This window comes from Rattus rattus, chromosome 1, assembly GCF_011064425.1.
Source record: "Rattus rattus isolate New Zealand chromosome 1, Rrattus_CSIRO_v1, whole genome shotgun sequence".
In the NCBI taxonomy this organism is placed as follows: Eukaryota; Metazoa; Chordata; class Mammalia; order Rodentia; family Muridae; genus Rattus; species Rattus rattus.
In genome coordinates this window covers 82,728,719-82,747,084 of record NC_046154.1, presented here as the reverse complement: position 1 = coordinate 82,747,084, position 18,366 = coordinate 82,728,719, and positions in this window count along the sequence as shown.

The window sequence follows — 18,366 nt, the reverse complement described above, 5'->3', positions numbered from 1 at the left end:
CCAAAGTGCAGATGCTTCAGTCCTTCTTGAAAGGGATAATAAAAATATTCACAGAAGGAGATATGGAGACAAAGTTTGGAGCAGAGATTAAAGGAATGATCATTCAGAGCCTGCCCCACCTGGGGATCCAGCTCATATACATACAGCCACCAAACCTAGACAATATTGATGAAGCCAAGAAATGCATGCTGTCAGGCGCCTGATAATATCTGTCTCCTGAGAGGCTTAGCCAGAGCATGACAAATACAGAGGCTAATGCTAGCAGCCTCTGAACTGGAGGAGAGAAAGGTTTGAAGGAGCTGAAGGGGCTTGCAACCCCATAAGAAAAACAAAACCAACCAATCAGAGCTCCCAGGGACTAAACCAAAGAGTACACATGGTTTCCAGCTATATATGTAGCAGAGGATGGTCTTTTTGGGAACCAATGGGAAGAGAAGCCTTTAATCTTGCCAAGGCTGGAACCCCCAGTGTACTTTAGGGAATTGCCCCCAGGGAATGTCAGGGCAGGAAGGGGAGTGGTTGTGGGGGGATATCATAGGAGAAGGGGAGGGGGATGGCATCTAGGGCTTTGGGAAACCAGGAAAGGGAATAACATTTGAAATGTAAATAAAAAAATACAATTAAAAAAAAGAAAAAAAGAAAAGATGCATTGAGAGTCAGAAAGCATTAAAAATATAATAGCAGAGGCTCATCCACAGACACTTTGCCCTTTCTGGTTTTCCTGAAACATCAGCGCTGACACAGAGTCCTACTAATGTTGCCAGAGCCTGGTCTCCTATCAGATGCTGCTGAATGCAAAGTTTGGCATCTTTTACCCTAGGGTTGGCAGGGCCACCATTGAATCGACTCTTCCCAACAAAGAACGCTGGTAGATTACTCCCAGGAAAGGAAATACACGTGACTAAAAGGCATGAAGTGCATTGCAAATCAAGATGGTGGATTACTATCCTTTTAAATCTACTGATTTGCATGGAATCAGCAAGTTCTAAAACCAGTTATACTAGGTACTGACCCGAGAGTGTCACTCAACAGTTTGACAACTGTTAGACTGTAGAAACTGATAAATCGAAGCCTTCTAAGAAGTCTTGAACTTGTCCATTCTCTTTGACTCTTATTTCCCACTTTTAAGAGTCTACTCAAAGAAAACAAATAATTAGATGTACGTATTGACATATAAAAATGGAGTGCTGGGCGTGACTGCAGATGCTTATGATCCCAAGACAGTGGAAGTAGAGGCAGAGGTTAAGGCCAGCCTAGAGATCCTGCCTCAGACAGGGAAAAGGATAATAAAAATTAGAAAAACCTAAACAATTAAGAGGAATTGATTAAATATGTTGCACTCTATGCTTTTTTGTTGGAAAATGAAGCATCTAAAAAGCATCCATGGGCTGCAGAGATGGCTCAATAATCTTGCTTCTCTTCTAGAGGACCCAAGTTCAGTTCCCAGCACTACCTGTAACTTTAGCTACAAGGGATTAAGCATTTTCCTGTGGGGGACACCGAGGGAGGACACACCTGAGGCAGAGAGGAGAGGGAGAGGGAGAGGGAGAGGGAGAGGGAGAGGGAGAGGGAGAGAGGGAGAGGGAGAGGAGAGGGAGAGGGAGAGGGAGAGGGGAGGAGGAGAGGGAGAGGGAGAGGGCAAGGCCGAGCATTCAAAGGCATAAAGATAAAAACTGAATCTAAAAAGAACATGAGGTAAAGTCACATTCCAGTAGTACAAAATTATGGAAAACATGAATTATGTGACTGATATGATTAAAATTATGTAATACATGTACAAGGATACTACAGAATAAATGGCCAAGTCCTAATACACTGAACTATAAGCATTCTTTGTTTTGACTGTCTGCACTATGGATGTTCTAAAATTTTTTCCACATATTTTTGCATTTTCCAATATTTTTTCAATGCACATCCACTGTTCTCAAAACCATTTAGCAATCAACAACAGAACTAGCTTGCATCTAAGGTTGTGTCTTCCCACCATGCCCCACGTCACAAACCTATATTTCTTGAAAAGAACCATCTCTAAATAATGATGTTAAATGTTAAAACCCAGCTTCAAAGTCCCTCTGATGTTAAAATAAGTCCAGAAAAAGCATTTGCTGCACAGTTCTTTGAGATGTTGAAGGACGTCATTCACAGTGGGCACTGAGTCAAACCCTTGCTCGTCATCACCGTTGGCAGCAGAGCAAAGAATTTGAACCATTTTGAGGAGGAATGGGGTCTGAACTTCTGGAATAAATCTTTCCCTTAGATTTCTATAATTGTAACAAGTGGGATTACTGACAAGCCCACAGCAAGTAGCACTTTCCCAGTCTGTACTTCCTGTCTGCTCTATAGCAGTCCTGGGAGATGTAGGCAGTATCAGTAGCAATAACATCAACAGTGACTTTTACTGAGCATTTATTACATGTTAGGAACCAACAGGAAGCACCTGCTATACATAGTCCTTTAACACTATACTGTGAAGTAAAGATCGATTGTTCCCTTGTCATGAAGAAGTATACTGTCACTCAAAGTAGGTTACCAAGGTAACAAATTGGAGGACTTTAGACCTCAATTCCAGCGTGGTTTCCATCACTGCTTATTGATTCTCTTCACTTTGGTTATTATTTTTTATGGCTGTTGTTGTTAAGTCAGGCAATTCTATAATAAAAGTCCTAGACGCAGCCCTAGTCATTCTAGCTGCATAGGTTCAGTTTTGGCTCACTCTCCTGATTCTCTCTTGGTAGGATAAGCATCATCAAGCAAAAACAATTTTATAAGGCATTGAGCCAAAACCTTACAAGTCATAAACATTCAAAAAACATTGTTATACATCTGCTTTTCCTCAACTGCCTTTCCTCATGTGAAGAACAGAAGAGTACAATGTCCTTGAGACTCCACTGCCAGAATTTCTTGACTGGAAGCAAAGTCACATTCCTTCCACTCTGTGCCTTCTGATGAGTCTCCTTACCACAGCCGGGACCTGCCAGAGGGGAGCTCAGGACTGAGAAGCATTTGGCACAGTGGGCACCTGACTCCTCTCTCTATTTGAGGTGCTTTTGAGGGTATGTAGTCCTTCAAGACTATGATGTCCTCTTTATGGCAACTGTATTAATTTTGTGCTGGATTCTGAGTGACAGACAAACACCGTTTTAAAGAAAATGCAATTCTCTGAATGGTCTACCAAAGGAAATGTCAAAACAGGACAGGTAACTATTGAATGGTCACTATTAGGAAGGTTCGGCTCAATGCTTTATGTATTTGTTTTTGCTTGGTAATGAAGTAGCTTAACGGAACCTACACTGTTAGAATGACCTTAAGTTCCAGCCCCTCCAAACACATCAAGTATGAGTGGTAAACCAAGATTTACAGAAACAAAGAGTCTTGATAGGTTCTCACACTACAAAATGGCAGCTGAATCAGGGTCAGATTCTAACATTCCTACTCCCAAGTCACCATCACACTCAAATCACCCCTTACATGGGAGGAGCTGTGGGTCAATAAGATCCCTTAAGTCGGGCTGGATGCCAATCTGCCTTCCCACTTCTGACTTCTGTTTCAGGGCTCTCTCCACATCACCAAATTTTCTCTATAGAAACTGTCATTCTAGAATCACAGAGATGGCTTCTGGCTGCCAGCTTATTATCAGTGGGGAAGGCAGTATTTTTAATAGTGAAGAGAGAGAGAGAGAGAGAGAGAGAGAGAGAGAGAGAGAGAGAGAGAGAGAGAGAGCTGCTTGTGGGCAGCAGTAGGGGCCCGAGAAATGACAAAATCTTCCAAATCCAGCCAGCCACATTGTGTAAAGGAAGTGGAAAGGGCTTTGTCATTCCCTCACTCCCAAATTAGAACAACCTCTGAAGAAGGTCCTAAAATATCAGGCCTTCTCTCAAGCTTATGGGTATCTTTTGCTTGCCCAAACAATCATGGCACTGTTCTGATGATCACTGGGTATTTACTGGTTTTGTGCAGTGCCCCAAGTGCAGTCTGGAATTTGGAATTGGATGTAATCCTTAAGCCACATGCTGGCAGGGCTACCTCTCTCAGAGGTAGGAACACTGGAATCTCTGTCATGCACTTTCCCATTGGGGACTTAGTCTATTATTCAGCCAAGCTGCATTTGCTGCCCAAAGTCATTTCCCTTCAAGATGAAATATTCTGGTGAGGAAAGTCCACAATTCCGAGGGCCCAACTGCACCACTCCCAGCCTATGGTGCGGAAGGCATAACTCATTCTTTAAAGCATGTATGGAACCTGTAAAATGTGCATCAAACGCCTGGTGGAGTAGAATTTGTTTATTCATTCCTTCATTTACTTGCTCATTAAAAATGTATGTACACTAACCTAGTGACTCCTTATAAAACAAGCAATATGAGACTGTTCACTCATGGTACTTGGAGCAAAGCAAGAGGTGCCAGTGATAATACATTTGCTGTATATAACCCAGATATTTAGAGAAAATAACCCAGATATTTAGAGATGATAGTCAATATAGCAAGGGACTAACACAGAATTGTGAAGAGATATTCTTTTACTGTGTTCATGCCAAGCCTTGCTGAGGATTGAATACTCTTTCTGAAATCAGAGGGAGGCATTATTTTATAAATACATTTGTACACACAAATATAAATACATACACACATAAACATGTGCGCACATAAATATATGCATCTTCACATACATGACTACATACATGTACACATGTAAATAAACACATGCAGACACATAAACATAATCTTGTGTATACACATAAATTTACACAAGTATATACCCTCATGAACATACATATGTACATACATAAACATACACATGCACACACAAACATGAACATGAATATGTATACATATATAATATGGACATTCATAAATATATACATGAACACATACAAAACCCATAAATATGTACATGCAAAATGAAACACATACTAGTGTACACACAAAGATAAATATGTACAAAACCATATAAACATACACATGTACACATGCACAAATATACATATGTACACAAATAATTTGGACATGTATAGAAATATAATTATATACATTTACACAAACATAAAATACACATGTACACGTACATAAATAAACAAAAATACACATAAAAATTCATATAAACATATGAACATACACATAAATATACACATGTGCACACATATAAATGTCCAAATATACTCACATGAATTTGCAAATGTATACATGCATAAATGTCCACATAGACATACAAATAAATATGTACCATGTAAACACATATATAAATGTTTATGTGTAAACATGTATTAATGTACCCATGTACACATACAAACATGAGCATACAAATTTATAAACACACAAAATATACACATCTCCACACATAAACATAAGTATACCCTTGTACACATATAGTTATACACATGTACAAATATAAACAGACAATATATACACATAACATACCAATGTACATGCAAATTAATATATACATATGCACAAGGACATGCACATTAATACACATGCATGCAAACATAACGATACACATAAACACACATAATCAGTGTATACACATTTATGACTATGTGTATATATGGTTATGTTAATGTGTGTACATGTGTATACTTATGAATGTGTATATGTATGCATAAGTATATATTTATTTTACATGTGTACATTTTGTGTGTGTATGTACCTGTGTATTTTTATGTATGTGTACATTTTATGTAACAATTTTCTCTATGACTGAAACATTCTATCCTTTAGGGTAGTCCCCTCAAGCAGGAAGGTAAACAACTCAAAAGAACTTCAGAAAGTCCTAGAAACTGACCAACCAGATTCTGTAGGTCCCTCCCTGCCTTAGTAAACAATAAAAGCTGAGAGTCCCTTTAAGATGAAAGGAAACTGAGCTGCAAAGAATACTTTCAGAGGAGGAAAGTTGCAAGGAACTCTGAGATCAGGCAGAGCTGCCTTGAAGAACCAGAGACCTGCTGAGCTGCCTGGAAAGAGGTTTAGACCAACTAAAGCACTTGGAGGACACTCTTCAACCTGTTGAGCTGCTTGGAGGCTATGCAATGTGCTTCAGGTTTCCACACACAAATGCGATTTGGTGATACAGCTGCCTTTGAGTCATTTCTGCTCCTGTAAGTAAATCCTCAGCCATGTTTCTGCATGTAGCCCCAATAAAATCAATAAAGCCCATGGTTCTCCAAGTTGAACTGTGGCAGTATCTGTGCTTTGGTCTGTCATGCGATGCCTAGCTGCAGTGAGTAGACATTTGTGTTGTGTCTCTGTAGGAAAAGTTTTGTCAGATAACTAATAGTTGGTGCCCAAACAGGAATCTGACAGAACCAAAGATGGGCTGTGGAGGAGTGATTGCACTGTCCTAGCTATGGGTAGCAAGGCATGTTTAAAGGGAAAGGTATCAGCTCAAAATACCCTAAGAGAAAGGGTACTCATCACAAAGGAGATGTATTTGTTCAAGCACATGGAATAGCACAAAAGCAAGAAATAGAAGGTGAGGGAGAATGGGAAGGGAACAAGGGAGACAGGAAGGAAGTATTTGTCCAGAAGGGGGTCAAAGGGCTGCCTCTGGATAGAGAGAAGACAGACATGGCCCATAGGCAAATGGTGGTTTATAAAGGTAAAAGGGGAAACCATGTGTTAGGATTAGTTGTTTAATTTTAATTGAACACATTAATTAGGTGAACCAAAGGGGCTTTAGATTTCTGGAATTCAATCCTTTAATAGCTGGACCTTGGTAATTAGCCTCAAGAGGAGGAAATGGCCAAATAAGGGAATAGACCTGTGGCTAGCTTTAGGAATGTAATCTAACAGTTTATAGCAAGTCAAGTAAATGAGGGAGAAGGGAAGGCCTGCCAGAGTTCTGTTTGCTAGAGTCCCTTTGCATGTTACTGAGGCCAAAGTGGCTGAGGTGGGAACATCTATGGAGGGAATTCAGATACAGTTGTCCTTTTCTGTATTGTGTATGTTATTGTGCCCTTGTGTTATGACAGCAGTTGAATAGTTCTTGCTGTGGGTAATGAGAAACACATCTAATCCTGAACTATGAGGCTTAGGAGTATCTGTGGAAGGAATGCCGGGTGGCAGTATTCGTCTGTATAGGAGAGGGTGGCTTGTCTGCTTTATGAATGAGGTCCACCAAGTAAATACAGAAATGCCCTGATAGGTGTTAAAGGTATAGAGTATATTTTTCCTGTCTTTGAGATTAGTGCACAGGAGGCAAGAGTGCTGGCCAACAGTGATAGAGTTTGCCTGGTCAGTGTTCTGTGTAGTTAGAAATGCATCTGAGACTGAGATGGAGGGCAAGCAGGAACTTATTTGTGTAAAGCAGGAACTTGTTCAAGTAAAGGAGAAATTGCAGCAATAAAGGAAGATGTGGCTAGCATCCTCTGTGCTAACCTCTCTGGTTTGGCAACTAAGTTATATAAACAAGAAGTTGACTGAGAGACGGTAAAAGTAATAAAAGATACCTCTCAAGTCCAAACTTTAGTAGCAAAAGAGGGAAAACCTGTAATCCAGTATGCAGACGGGGCACTAATCATGGGCCAATGCAAGTAACAGGGATGATTAGGAAATACTCAGTGCTTCAACTGCTGAAATTAGGGAAAACTTAAACAAGCCATGAAAGAGCGTGTCTCAGCCTGGCTTTTGAGGTTGTGGGAAACAGGCACAGATGGGATCAGTCTGACTGTTGTGGAGGCAGAAAAACTGAGTAATGAGCGTAACTATCCATCCATCCTTAAGTTAAACACAGCATAACCTAAGAATTTATGAGGGACATTAGTTCCTGAAGGCCTAGCTTATCAAAGCCACTAGGAACACTTGGTTATCACCATCTGAAGTCCCCATAAGCACCAGAGGCTGGAGGACCATAGTAGAGTGAAAGGTGCTATTGAGAGAAACTAGGAAGAAGCAATGTTGTGTTTGAGCACTGTTCTCTGGACTGGATAGAACTACATTCACTGAGAGGTTGAAGAAAAGGTTGCCTTGGGACTGGTCTGGAGCTTTAGTAGCTTTACTGAACTCTTTGTTGGGGCAGGATCTTTATAAAAACTTTGGGAAAAACTTTGACAGTTATCAGGGATTTAGACCAGCATATAGAATGTTCATAAAGTAAAAGAACAAGATAGAGGAAATATAAAAATGGTAAAACAGGAAGAGGTGTGGCTGGGCTACTTGAAGACCAGTGTGTCAGGATTTATGTTATGCTGGTGTTCCTATGGAAAGAATTGATAGAGAGCCAAATCGTATGCTAGGAGCTGGAGAGTTTCACAACAGTAGTTTTCAAACTTCCTAATGCTGCAGTCCTTTAATATAGTTCCTCATATTATGGTGGCCCTGACCATAAAATTATTTTGTTGCTACTCCATGACTATAATTTTGCTGTATATATATGATATACAGGATATGTGACCCTGTGGGGTCTCAACCCACAGGTTGAGAACTACTTCTTTAAAGCCCCAGCCACAGTTCACAGGAGACATCAATGATAGAACAATTTAGGTGAAGACAGTCAAGCCTGTTTCATGGGTGTGATTATACCTGTAACTAAAGAGGGTGCATTTCTCTCCAGCGACAGGTTATTCTAGGTGTAGAAATGGTCTACACAGCCACAAACACCTCTAACACCCAACTATGGTGGATGATAGGGCAAGAGCTTCTGCGCCAATTCAGAGTCTCTCCGAACTGGGAAGCAAGCAGATGAAGCAGGGGAAAGCAAGACCATATTCACTTTTGGCACCAAATAGGACTGAACAGATTAAGTTGTGCCCACTAAGTTTATCAGGTATAGAGAAATATAGTGAAGCTCCATGGAAGGACTCCAGGATATGAAAACAGAATGGCCTCATAGAATGACTGAGGATTACAGGGAACTATTTATGTTGGCACCTCTATCCGTGCTTTGTACCCAACTTTGATCTGTAGAGGAAGCAACTGATACAATTGGATGGAACTTTTCCTTGCTATCTTAACTCAGACTTATGTTTGAATTCAGTATCTTCTTAGTTGTAAACCGCTGGGATTATCTAACACTTGCTTAGAACAGATGACTTTCAGAGTGTTTCAGCAAGATTACCTTTGTGACCCCTGTTTGGTATGGGATAGTGCTTCTGGATGTCGCCTTGTCCTGCCCATCCTCTGGAAAAAGTTTTGTTATATAGCTGACATAATGTTAATGAATTCCTTCCCCTGCCTTTCTTTTTCTATTGATAATTAATCAGAGGTCAGGAAAAAGGGCGACATTTTCCTTAGATACTTCCTGCTAAGTCATTGGGGTGGGACTCTGATTCCATAGCCAGGGGCTGACGATCCTGTAATAACAACCAATTAAAAGGCTGGTTAGAACTCTTTTGAATTTGCTGTTGAAGAAAACTAGAAAAGAAGTTTAAAATACATGGGGAATAAGCAACATAAGGAGGAGAAAGGGAGGCTAAAAAGGCAAAATTCTATTCTGTATTAGGCTATCAACTATCCATTGACCAGAAGCATCTAGATGTTTTTGTACATCTGCCTGGAGATGTCAGATCTTGTCCTTTACTATACTCAAATGCTTAGCATGGTATCAACATTTCTCCCCAAGGAAGGGGCAAATATCACCTTTCTATATTCTTAGTAAACTAATCCTTGCTGCTTTTATAGTACTGCAGTTGCCAATCTGTCTACTTGGCCCTGAAGAGTGAGGATGGTCTTAGGCACCCATTGAGGTCTTGGATCAAGATAGTAACTGGTGACAGTTCTTCAGTGGATAACAACCCTAACTTAAGAGAGAGGAATACCAGATCCAGATCACCGGGTGGGTAGAGAGCAGTACCACAAAGGGTAGAGTCATTATGAACACTTGGGCATGAAGACTGGGTAGTAGTGCTGAGGACTAGGCTATTACTACAGTCTAAAGAATCCAGTGTGGCCATTAATCTAGTGTGCTTATGTCCCTGAAAGTTAAATCAGTCTAAGATATTTGGTGCAGAGCAGTTAATGAGCAGTGAGTTGAAAGAGTCTAATAGACCAATGGGGTAAGGCCATGAATGGTAGCTGCGGGTTTGACTCGGGAGAAACCCACAACCATCATTCTCCTAAGTGGCCAGAGGGAGTATGATTTAATAGCTGATATGCTAATGTTAAGGTCTGAAACAAGAGACGACATAGTGACTGTGCATACAGAGTTGTGGGATCAGTCAGTCATTCAAGTGGGAAGGTGTTAGGGAGATAAGAGACTTTGATGAATGCTGGGTCACATTTTTTTTATAATTAGAAGTTGGAACAATGGGGTGTATACTCTTTGTATTTTGCTCATGCCCATGAGGCACCTGATGAACAGTCATAATACAGTTTGCCAGTGCCACTCTCTTCCCATCAAGTGTCATATGGGTCTTGAAGGTAGAAGCAGGATGATCCCTCCGGTATATAAAAAATAAATTCTATATACAAGATTTGTTCTCTGTAAGTTTCTGGCCACTGTTTGCAGTATTTTTTGTCATAGAGAAAACAGGAGGAGAGAGAGTAAACTCTGGTCAAGAAGATGGTGGATAAGGGAGTTATAGGATACTGGACTGGCTTTTGACAGTCGGCTATAGAATAATTTTCAAACCCTCTTAGAATTGGCTGTTGATGAAGGGTCTCTTGAATTCTAAGAATCCATGTGTAAGAGTTACCCTGGACATGTGTTGATAGGAAGAAAAAGAAGAGGAGAGATAAAGTTTAGATATAAAACAGTTTTGGATCATTTGTGCAGTGGCAGGTGTTGTTACCATATGAGTGAATTTGAAAATTGAGCATGCCAATTTTGATCATTGGACTGTATTGAGGTCAAACTATTTGTAATAGTAGAGTGAGGTTTTAAAAAAAGAAAAGGTGTCACAAAATGAATTTCGTAAGTTCCAAGTGGGAGCTAAGAGACAAGAGAAAAGTCCATGATGGCATAGAAAAGCTTTGAAACTTTCAGGGGGTATCTGAAAAATAGGAGGACAAGGTCACAGACATCCAGAAGGGCTTAAAGATGCCATGGGACTTATCAAGCACCTCCTGGGGGGAGGAGGCAAGGAAACAGGGAGGATTCCAATAGAGTGAGAGAAGTAGGTGTCTTAGTAACTAGAGAGTTGCCCACATGGTAGGGCTGTAGAAGGCAACAGGAAATGGCCATGTTGTGGGCACTCTGGAGGACATACAAGGCTTGAGAAGCCAGGGAAGGGACACTTACTGAGTAGAAGAGAGATGAATTGTTCAAGTAGGTAGAGGGAAGAAGCACCTGAAGAGGTGGACTCTAGGATTTGGAATCAAATATGGTGGGGGGCAGAAGCCAGAAGAAGGCCATACACACCTTAGGAGAGTCAAGTCAGTAGCTGGAGTCAGATTAGATGCATAGTTTGAGGCAGCCAAGTCCCTTAGCTAGTAGAAACGCATGGGCAAGAGCTATTAGTTCAACCTGTTGATTAGCAGTTGGGCTGGGAAGTCCTGTTGGTCCCTGTAAAAAAGAGTGGCAATTGGTACAGGAGTGCTCATGTGAGACACCGAGGGCCACTTTATATAGGGGTGAGTAAGAAGAGAGAAAGAGGGGACCTGAGCTCATAAGATGCCATCCATTCCTAGGAAGCATAGGCTTTTATACTTGGCAGTGGAGATTGTGAGTGACTGGATTAGGCATTTTCTATCTAGGATAATGGCCTGAAGGGTAGATAGCTGGAACTAAGAGGGGGAGACCTCTAAAGTGAGACCTGTATATCTGGTCATATAGAAAGTTTAGTAGAGTAGAGGTGTCAGGCTGACTAATTTGTGGAGCTGGACCATAAAGAAGATCAACTATTGTGTAAGCTTAAATTCAGAAAGAGACAATGAGTAAATCAGAGGTCATAGCCTGTCCAAATAAATGTGGGTTGTCCTGGAAGCACTGGAGTAGGATAATGCAAATGAGTTGGTAGAAATATTGATGCTGTGTCAAGCCAAGTAAAGATAACGTATTCCATAACTTCGTATTGAGAAGAATTGAAAAGAAGTCATCTTTGAGGATAAAGAAACTAGAGATCCTTGAGGGGATGGTAGAAACGAAACGAGCGTATAGGGTGAGATACTGCAGGGTAAAGAGGAACTACTGCAGAGTCAATAGTCAGAGGTTCCCCAGTCAACTGGTAGGTTTTGTCAATCTTTTTTAACTGCAATGGGAATGTTAAAGAGGGAAAGAAGTAGAGACACAGAAGGCCTTTCCTTAAGTAGTCAGAGATAAGAGGCTTAAGTCCCCTGAGATTTTGGAGAGAGAGGGAGAGAGAGAGAGAGAGAGAGAGAGAGAGAGAGAGAGAGAGAGAGAGAGAGAGAGAGAGCATTGAGCCTGGGTGATTAATTGGTAGCATTTTGTAATTAGGCAACAAGACAGACAAGGCATTTAGCTATACAGGTGTTTTGGGTGTCCCATTCAGAGAGGGGACTTGGAGCAAGATAAGAGGAAGTTGCAGGGTTGGGGATAGGGAATTTTTTTCCATTTCCCTGATTGCTTACAATAGTTGTCAAATTCCCAAATAATATTGGGATCTATGGTGCCATTTGGGTTGGTTATCTAAGGGATATTGAGGCTAAATTTGATTGCAAAAATGAATGAGTTTGGGTTGTTTTAGGTTGGGTGCCAGGTGGAAAGACTGGAGGTTTTCTAAAAGGCATACTAAAAAGATTATGAGATGGATGTCAACATTTCCAAGGATGAGAAAGGGGTGGGAAAAAAAGGTCATAGCAGCCTGTAGCTAAGGGCATTCCCTGGACTCAGGGAGGACTGAAGGAGACCAAACCATTTAGTGGTTCATCACTACATTCAACAATCACTTCATTAGACCTAAAGAATCATTTACCAACCAGGAAACTTATTGAATTATAACTGGTGGATGGAATGCAAAACAATAATGAGTTGGAAGGTAAGTTTGTAGGTGGACATGAGATGAGGATTAGAGTCTTGATTTGTCTCAGACCCTGAGCTGGTGGGCACAGACACAGGCTCCAGGAGAGCCTATCCAGGCTTTGGAAATAATGAAAGGTTTTTTTACACCACAAGGGTATCTTAGCCATCAGGAGCCAAAAAAATACCACAGAGTCACACCATGCAACAAACATCTCATAAGAGACTTGTAGGAAAATGGAGGCTGTCTCTGAATGGGAAGAGAGAAAGCAGAGGCCTGCGAGGACATGTGGACATTTATAGGGTCTTGGAGCATGCACAGTGAGCTAGTGGAGCATGAGCAGTGAGGTACTGGCAAGGTACAGTGTAGCAGGAAGTATTGCTTAGCTGTTAACTCTGAACCATTGTTTGGCTGTTAAAGCCTCTGAGCTTCAGGGCAGGCCAAGGGCGGGGTGATTTTCCACAGGCCTGTTACCTTACAGTTAGCCTCTGAGAGTTTTGCAGATTTAGAGATCCATTAGAGAGACATACAAATGTGTCTAAAAGAATGAGGATGGGAGATCAATGTAAGGGCCAGTCACAGCTGTAAAATTTCTTGGGTATCATGGTTTGATAATATGTGTATGATACTTGGTAATGTTATTGACAAAACCCATAATAGCCAGTGCTTGTAAATGTAAAGAAGCTACAAACACTTGGGGACTCTTAGGATATTGACAGATTGTCATACCACATCCTGCTTAAGCTCTCTATCCTCTGTATAAATTGTATATGGAGTTGGGACAGAAAAATTTGAAAGGAATTTAAGCAAACTCAGATTCTTGAAAGACAGGCCAAACAGCTATGTGACCCACTGCCCCAGTATCTCTTCCGGTTAAACGTCACCAGTTCCGAGGCTATAGCTGGGGGGCTATGCCTTAAGCAACCTGTTCCAGTAGGATTTTGAAAGGAGCAGAATCTTTGTATACAGCACTAGAACAGCAATTGTGTGAGGCATATAAAGCATTGCCACAGGTGGAATCCATAACAGGTTCCACCTCAGTGACGGTATAGATTGAAGGCCTCATAGCATAACTACTTGCTGGTGTGACATAGAAACAATTGTACACAGATGACTTTCATACAGCAGTGAGATGTGGTAGGTGCAAGCTCTGATACCGATGCAATAACGCAGTCTGTCCTAGGATCAGTGTCCTTTACAGCTACTGAGTATTCCCTTACTGAGTATTCATTTACTCCACATAAATGAAAAAATTATCTAAATGACTTTAAATCCAGAAGGTACTTGTAGTGGTTTGAGTAAGAATGACTCCCATAGGCACATATATTTGAATGCTTAGTCACCAGGGAGTAGAATTTGTTTAGGATTAAGATTAGGAGGTGGGGACTAGTATTTCATGGAGGGTAGGGTGGGATCTGACGTTTCAAAAGCTTATGTCTACCCCACTCTCTCTAAGTACTTCTCCAGCACCATACCTGCCATGCCTGCTGCATTATACCCTGCCTTGATGATAATAAAATATGAATGGAAACTTAAGGGTTCTTTGGAAAGTCAATTGTATTGGACTTTCTTCCCCCTGGGGCAAACACATGAAGGAACATTTCACTGAGGCAGACACAGGATAAGGCAGAGTCATGAAGAAATGTTTCAGTGAAGAAGACACAGGTGAGAAGATATTCTGCTAAAACAAATATGTGAAAGGATGCTGCAGTAAATATTAAAAATAACCACAAAACCTCCCTAGCCAGCATCGATGAGCCATATGGAATTAGTAGGGTATATTCATCTCAGCAATGGCTGGTTCTAGGGCACCATGCCACGCTACCTCTAGCTATTCTCTTGTCCCAGTGGCAACTGCCCTCCTGGCTCTCTGCCAACAAACTCTGCTCACATTCCCATCATCTGCCCCCTAATGGTTATAATCACAACTCCGAGCAACCCATTAAAATCAAGACTCAAAAGGCTTATAATTTAGCAATCAGATTTATATCAGTAAGTTCAAAGCCCACAAAACGTCTGCATGATAAACTCACAACCAATTGATAATGATATAAACTGCCCACCTAGATAAGATACATTGACCCATAAAAATCCATCCCTTAAGAAATATTCATAACTACCTGTGGCTATTTAAGGCGACACAGATCTCGGTCATCTTTCTTTGCCTCCATCTTGGTTCTTCTCTTTCTCCTCTCTCTTCCCTTACCAAAACTCTGTCTCCACCCCATTTTCTCATTGCCCAACCACAGGCCCTGCCCCATCCGGTGCCCCCTCACCTGCATAAAGACAACAATCCACAAAAAGACACATGATGAAGGATTCTTTGCTAACAACACTCATGTATCGGTCTGCTTCACATTGGGTAGTTGAGTTCCATTTGCTAGGACTCGAGAGAGAGAAACACAACAGCTTCCTCAGACTTAGGCTAATTGGCATAATGGTGTCAGCTGAGACAGACTCACATGGAATTTTACTAAGTCAGACTCACATGCTGAGACAAGACGAGTGATAAGACAAGACTTGTGATGTTTGGAGACAGTATAAAAAGAATTGGACAGACAGTAATGGAGGCTGAGCTTGGCTTGCTTACATAGATAACTAAATGCTTCTTGGTCTCCCATCTTCACTGATATTTGCTTTACTGAGAGAAGGTCATGGCCTTATGCTGCTAACCAGTACTACTGGTATCTATATATCTGTGAAGTGTTTGGGAGTCGATCAAGCTGCTGCTTCTGATTCCTGTGAACTGAACTACTGATTTCCTAACAACACAGATAAAATTTGCTCCAAAGAACCATTTTTAAACAGGTCCACTTCTTCTACATCATTTCCTTTCCACTACTCCTTGTGGGTAGTAGGCCGGAAGGGAGATTAAAGAGTTTCAGAACAATCATTAAAAGTATGCTTTGAAAAAATTTAAGTTACAGACTAGGTCTCTGAAACTGTAAGCAAGCCCCAAATTAATGTTTTCTTTTCTAAGATTTGCAATGGTCAAGGTGTCTTTTCACATCAATGAAACAGTTGCTAAGACAGAAGTAGGTATCAGGGAGTGGTATATTGCTGTAACAGTTATATATACTGATTGTTGGAGGAACTTTAGAGATTTTTGGAAACTTTGGACTAGATAAATTGTTAGACACTTCAAGTGTGGCTTAATGGACCTTCATAGTAGGAGCATGGAAGACAATTATGAGCATTATTTGAACTGTGTGAGTTAATCTCAAGAAGTTTTTAGAGGTGAAGAATATTAGTGAGTGGTCTAGAGACCATTCTTGTAATATTTTGGAAAAGGATTTGGCTGGTTTTTAGCCTTGTCTTAAAAATATGTCTGAGGCTAAATTGAAGAGTTTTGGATCAATGGCATTAGCAGAGGAGATTTCAAGACGGCCTAGTACTGGTTGTGTCATATGGTAATTAGTGGCCATGTGTGTGGATATCTAAAATGAAAAGGATTAAGCCTAGCAAGGAAATATACAAAATACACAGTTTAAGGAGAAAAGGAGCACCACGAACTATAAAAGACCTAAGTACAATGTTCAAGGGGATAAAAAGTTTCAAGAAAAGCCTGATGCTAAATGGGATAAAGGGAGTGGTGACTTTAGGGCAAGGTCCCACTCAACTAAGCTTTCACTTTGTGAAAAGGAATTAAAGAAAAGCTTAGTCAGTAAAGTAAACCATCATCAACAGAAAGATGGTGAAAATGTTCCTCAATGAAGGGGCCAAGTTCCAGTCTCATCAAGCACCAGAATTTGGCCACTTTGACCACCTGATTCTAACATTAGAATCAAGGATACAGAAAAGGGATTGTGAAATCTCCCTCTGTGGCTAAGGCCAGGCATGTGTCAGGGGTATCTTTACTTAGGGTCCCAAAGAAGTCATTTCAGGAAGCTGTAAAAGTGAAGCCTTTGAAAAAGGCTTCCATTGAAAACCCCAAGATGTTGGAGATGCCAGAATTATGGGATATCTGCTGAGGAAAGTGGCAGACTGAGCTCTGAATCTTAGACTTTAAACCAGTGTTGAGACTATGATAGATACTGGAAAAGGTTCTGTATGTAAATGAGATATGCTAACTTCCTAATGTTTTTCAGATTTGAGAACCATTGAATAGACAAGTAGGTTAAATGGTACTTCCATCTACCATATAACCCTACAGAAAGAGGCTTGTTTAGTGGAAAGAAAGGAAAAATTCAAAATGTATTTTACATGGTTGGAAAGGGATGCTCCTAGACATCATAAGTTTATTAATGAAAACCCCAGGGCCAGGGTTATGCTATCTCCCTGTAAGGTCCCACAAACTCATAAAGGCTATTGTACTGCTAGTGGCTGTATCCAAGGATTTGACTATATGATCCTATTGCTGGAGATATAGTACACATTGACTGCAGAACATTGAGAAATTAAACTTAGACTTCACTGAAAACTCCAATCCTGCTGGTTGACTTTCATAGTATTGGATGGTACCTGTAGGCTGCTGGTAGAGAAATGTCACCATCATTCTTGCCTGACTATGGAATTTGTGTGTTAAAATACTGACATGCAAGCAGGATATGCCAACTGTAATGACAGGCTTTTTAACAACAACTCTGAGACTGAACTAAAGATGAATAAAAGCCCAAGCCAAAAGCTTTGGTTCATTTCCCCTAACTCATAACTCAATTATTCTATTTATTCTATTTTAAGTCCTGTCACATGGTTAGTTACCTATCCTCAGGTTCATACAACCATTTTCCTCAGAGTTCAAGGAGAATCATTTCTTTGTAACTGATGCTATCCCCAAAATCCAATCTCTTTGTCAGATGTCCCACCTTCTAATCCTGCCTCAGCTAATTAACTATAGACTTTTCTATAATAGTTGATGCTTCCACACTGTATGTAAGACATTCTCTCTACAGCCTATTAGTGCAATCATAGCTTAGCAATTGTTGGTAACATGAATAGCATTCCAATTTAATTTAAGGCCTACTCCACAAGAGGGAATTTAAGTTTGGTACTATAACTAGGACAGGGATTGGTAGGTCATAGGTCCCAATGGGGAAGCAACTTCTATGGTTTTTCTAAATGGTTGTGATTCACCTAGCACACTGCATTATAAACATGTGTTTATATATTTATAGATCATTGTTGTTATCAACTTCAACTCAAAACTCCCTGGAAGTTCCTGAGAATAAGTAATTGTTACTGTGGCATGATAGTCTATTTCTGAGTCAGAGGTGGACATTTCTACCCTCTTCAAGGCTCAATGATCACTGTAGAAGAGGGAACAGAGACTGTAAAGCCTGAAGGACATAGTGGGGTGTGGTATAACAACTTTCTTTGAGTTTGAAATAGTCCATTCTACAGAGAAAACTCCTTAAGGTGGAAGGTAAATAACTCAAAAGAACTTCAGGAAGTTCCTGAAGCTGTCCAGATTCATTAGGTCCCTCTCTTTCAGAGTAAACAATGAAAGCTGAGATGTTACAGGATATTTGATCATACTGTGAACCCTGAGGTTGTGTTATTTACTGAAAATATGTGTTTCT